We start from the raw sequence: 5,738 nt of genomic DNA on the forward strand, positions 1-5,738 counted from the left end.
TTTCCTAAACAAGCAAAAAATAAAGTGATTTAAACATCCTCCAAGCAAAAGGGAGAGGGAGAGATACAATGCACTCTCCCTCTCTTTCTCTTTCTATCCCTCTCTCATTTCCTTCCCCTTCCTCTCCCTCTCACTCTCTTTCTCTCTCATTTCCTCTCCTAAACAAGCAAAAAATAAAGTGATTCAAACATTAAACAAGCAAAAGGGAGAGGGAGGGAGAGAGAGAATGCACTCTCCCTCCTTCTCCCTCTCTTTCTCTTTCTCTCCCTCTCCTATTTCCTCCCCCTCCCTCTCCCTCTCCCTCTATTTCTCTTTCTCTTTCTTTCTCTTTCTTTCCCTTTCCCTCTCCCTCTCCCTCTCTTTCTCTCTTACTCTCTCGTTTCCTCTCCTAAACAAGCAAAGAAGAAAGTAATTTAAACATTAAACAAGCAAAAGGGAGAGAGAGAGAGAGAATGCACTCTCACTCTCTTTCTCTCCCTCTCCCTCTCTTTCTCTCCCTCTCCTTCTCTTTCTTTTCCTCTCCTAAATAAACAAAAGAGAACGATTTAAACCTTCAACAAGTAAAAGAAAGAGAGAGGGAGACTCACCAATGAGATATGGCGAGCGTGGGCGGCTTCTCTTTGCAACGAGGGCTCCTCCTCTCCTTCGCGAACAACGACGGTGGCGGTGGCGGTGGCGGCGGCGGCGGCGGCAGCAAGTCTCTTCCTCCTCTTCTCTCACAAAGCCTTAGCTCTCTCCCTCGCTCTCTCCCTCGCTCTCGCTCTCAAAAGGCGAAGAAAACAAAATGAAAACGGCGCTCTGGTTTCGGCCGCGCTTTTTTTCCCTGCGGCGTCGCTATTGGCGTCGCTATATGCGTCGCTATTTCAAATAGCGACGCATATAGCGACGCCAATAGCGACGCCAATGGCGACGCCAATAGCGACGCCGATAAACGCCGTCGCTAATCGGCGTCGCTATTGCCCCAGTCCCTTGTAGTGTATGATAGAAGTGATATACAATAATACAAAGATGGAAAATAAATAATACCTACAATAGTACAATTATATTTATCTCCATACCATCCAACATCTTGAAAATGATAACAACATACTAAAGAAAGCATCTATCATAAACAAAGTGAGAAACTCCATGGATAGCCCACAAGCAAGGTGATAACTCTTCTAGCTTAGCATGAAAGGATGATGTGCAGATCAATGTAATGTATTTGAAAATTGGCATGGTTATTAACTGTGATGCATCCCAAAGCTACCATAGTTATTGAAACAATAGCATCAATAGTTGTGAAGTGGTGTTGATCGTGACTATGGCTAGACATGATCATCCTAATGAATCTAAGCATGAAGATTTCAATAATGATATAAAAGAAGCATGAAATCTCACTACTCATGCATTAAATAACCATACATGAAAGGAAGAGAACTTGATGTAGTGCATCTACTTTCTTGAAAAAATGTATCATTTTAGAGACTTTTACACAAACCTTGTCTTGGTGATGCAAACTTGATGCACTACATCAAGTTAGCTAGAAAAAATATGAGATTTACCACTTTTTGAACTTGGTGATAAAAGAGAAAGAAAGCACAATGAAAAAGCAAGAAAGAGGAATGAAAAATAAAATTTAAAAAAAAAGATCTATTTTCAAAAAAGTATATCAAAATATCACCATTAAATTTCAATGAGATTTGGGTTTGAGGGTGCTACTCCCAAAGCTTTGCTAAGAGGGGGCTCCAAAACTTGTTTCCACCCCCCCCCCCCCCCCCCTTTTTGGACCTCCATAGCAATAGTTATCGAAAATTTAAAAAAACTTGATGAACTAATTTTGGGCTTCGCTACTAGACATTTGATTATTACATCAAAGCTTGACAGATTGCATCAATCTAGCTGAAAAGGTAATAAGATTTAATGGAGACGTAATGTATTGCATCAAGTAAGATAAAATATATATTAGCATTTAAGAAAAATTGATGCATTGTATCAAATCAACCAAAATATTAGCTAAAATTTATGGAGAATTGATGCACTACATTAATTTGGCAAAACAATTAGCAAAGTTTATGAGAATGTTTTACCCATATGATAGCAGCAGAACAATGTCTCTTAGAAGTTCTACCCATATGATGGCAGTAGAACAAGGTCTCTTAGAAGCACTACATTGGCATTTGATAAATGGTTGAAAGGTATTCTAGCAATTCTTAATGAATTTTTTGGGTGTAGTCATTTCATATGCGTTCAATGCACCTTTGGTTTGTACAATGAGATGCTGGCTTGAACACTTTGTGTGGTCAAGTTTTGATATTTTGATAAGATCAACATAAAATGGAAAATCAACTAACAAAAGTTGTCGAAACTATATAGCTTAGGATTTGCATTGGTCAACTGCTTCTTGGGATAGACTACAAATAAGTACCAAAGATTGAATAGAGAAGGGGCTATAGTGGTTGATTACTTCAAAATCCCACAACTTACGTTCAAGTTGAATTGAATCTATTTCAAGTTGTATGTGAGGAGAAAGTGGGACCACTCTAGCAAATATAGGGGGCATAATTCTGTTTGACTCTTTTTGAGTTACTTTCTCAATGAGAGATGAAATGGTTTTCTTCTTTTGTGTCTAAAAGATTCGAATCAATCAAGGAAATATATTTACTCTCTATTCAAGTGGAAGGAAGAGGATTTTAATGGTAGACCATTAACTTGGTATAGTTTATTTACTATGCCGCGTAGTGAGGATACATAAAACTCAAGATCACATGTATTCTCATAGTTTATGTTGAGAAGAGAGACTAAGAGTCTTGCAAGATAGTCCACTAGGGAGTTTGAATATTTGTGATATTTGACAAAGAGGGTAATATAGTCAAGCTACTTTTAGGGATGAAAGGGAATGATTAACAAATGCTTGAGCTTCAAAATCAAGTAGTTTTTTATGACAGTCAAGGCCTTTAAACATACCAAGATAGATTCTATGGCAATAGCTGGGGGCTCAAGATCAATCAAAGTAGTACTACAACCCAATTTAACCAATGAGGGGACCCATGTGTACTACCAAAATAGAACATATGTTAATTCAGAATATGAGAGCATACTTAATTCTTAAATATGTATAGTGTTAACCTGGCCAAAGGTTAATAGGGATACTGGAAGTTTCTGTGTTTGATTCAATAAGTTCATTCAACATTTTGAACTAGATGTATTTAAGAAAAGAGTGTGGTAAATAATTTTTTTAAAATTTACTTCCAATTTTCATTGACAAGTATTCTTATCAAAATATGATGTTTCACACAAAACAAAGATAGAATGTCTCTAATCAGAATCTTAGATAGCTACAATTAGCCATACTTAGTAATGCAAGGCTAAGAACTATACCTACATCCATGTAAAAGAAAAATGTTAGAATCAAGCCTTCCAATATGTATTACAAGTACTATCATTCCTAGCCACTATAGGAGATATGTTACAAAATTTTTTATGGTGATGTAAATGACTTAGATAAATTGGTTGATCTACATTACTTCACCTTGCGATTGCAAATATACAATATGGATCTAGTATGATGAGATCTACTAATGATGATAAGATTTTCATATTCAAAGAAGTCTTATAGATGATAGAAAACTTTAAGAAAAGAACAAACTCTCTATTGTTTAGATTTGTTATCATACACAGTACACACTAAGTTGGTAGTGTGGCACTTGCTTTTAAAAATAGATTACATGGAGCATAACATTTCATTTGGTATAATTTCTTTGCTCTCTATCCAAAATAATTATAGAATTATATATATTGATGTTTTTTACACGCTAAAGGTAAGTATCTTTTTATGTAGGGAGAAGATCAATATTGACTACACACCTTAATTTCGGTTCAAGAGTTGCTTCAATATGATGAACGTAGGATATTGAGATGAAGTAGAGAAGAAAACAACAGGTTTATGGTGAACTCATATGAAAACCCACAAAGGTCAATGAATAGATCGCTTGACTTATTTTTAGCATAAGATGATTACACACTTGATTTATTTTTAGGGACAAGTGCATACATTGTTATTCTACTAAGAAGTAAGTTAAATACCACAACAAAGATATATGTAGCCCATGGTAAATAAATAATACATGTAAATTTTATATCATCAATAGGAACAAAAATAACATGCACTATTTAGAAAGGAAGACATTGTATTGCTATGGATAAGGATGAGTTTTAAGTGGCATTTATTAAGATGCAACTTCAAGGTGTCCTTGAATTACTAGCATCTAAGGAGGCCATGCCTCCTCTATCTAATGAACCAGGAGAACTTGCAAAGCTTGCTGATATTGAAATTGTTGAAGTAATTGCGGAGAATGAAGAAGAAGATGATGATAATAACAATAATGATGATGGAAAAAAGGCCAAAGAGTAGAAGCAATACCTTGAAGAAGAACAAGCTGTGAATGTGTAACACAAGCTATTTATGTATTAGATCACTATATGTTTTGTAGATGAAAATAATTTTTACTTTTTTGAAGTGAGGTCTCTCAATTTAGCATGTTGTTCAGTATAATGCAATTAAGCATTTACCAAAATATACTAGCTTATACTAGTATACTAAATAGCTTATGTTTGGATATTATAGCTTATGTATGTGTGTGCGTGTGTATAATTTTATTAAAAATATAAATATATATTTAATTATGTATCATACTAAATAATACTTATATATTTATTAACTCATATTAGGATGTGAAAAGTTTAGTTTTAAATTTTTTCATACAAGATTTTTGTGTAGATATTAATTTTTGTTTAATAATCTAAATCTTTACTTATACAAAAGACCATTAACAGTATATTTTTGAAATGATATCATGTTAACAATATTTTTTATTGATCAAATATATGAATTGGTTAATGATTGTACACTTTGGTAAATAATGATAAGAACATCTTTCTTGTCAATTAAGCATCAAAGTTTTGCTGATTAAATTTTCTAAATTCAAGGCAATGATCATGTACCATAATTAATTAATTATTATATTTTAGAGAAAAATAAATTTATGCTATGTAAATTTTATGATATTAAATTACTAGCTTTACTTGCAGAAATTACACAGCACATTGAACAGAAGTAGAGCAAGGAGTAGAGAACATACATCAAATATGAGAAGAACAAAGATTGCTTTAATTTCAAACGAAATGATAGAAAGATGGATTTGTCCACTTGTGCACTTCCAATGTGAAGCTTAGATGGTGATCTAGACAAATGATAAGTGAAGAGATCAAGGGTAGCTAGAAGAACTCAGACTACTAGGTAAAAAGATAGATTAATGATGGCTTTAGAGGGGCTTTTTTTTAAAGCTTAGGAAGGTAGTTTCGTTAGCATATCCAACCATATCATGAGTCTTCCCTAGTTAGCCAAGGAATATCCCCTTTACTATATGTTACCCTCAGGCCCATGTTAAGGGGATGTTGGCCCCCCTAAGACCCTCTAGCCATGGGGTCTAGGGGCTGCTTTTGAACCCCAAAATAGGGGTATCTAATAACTCCCACATATCGCAACTTGATGCATTGTGCCTCGAGTTGCTACCATCATATCTACTCTATCTAACCTAAAGGCTAGAACAATAAATGTCACCATTTTTGCCATCCGATCACATAGACCTCATTTGACATACAAGTCATAACCCACCCAATGTCCTTGCTCATACATGGTTTCTCCTCATAATGGGGACCTTACAACTTAATATAGCACCATGCATCATTGGTGGCAC

This window comes from Lygodium microphyllum, chromosome 20, assembly GCF_053477565.2.
Source record: "Lygodium microphyllum isolate KBCC chromosome 20, Lygodium_microphyllum_v1.1.10, whole genome shotgun sequence".
NCBI classification, from domain to species: Eukaryota; Viridiplantae; Streptophyta; class Polypodiopsida; order Schizaeales; family Lygodiaceae; genus Lygodium; species Lygodium microphyllum.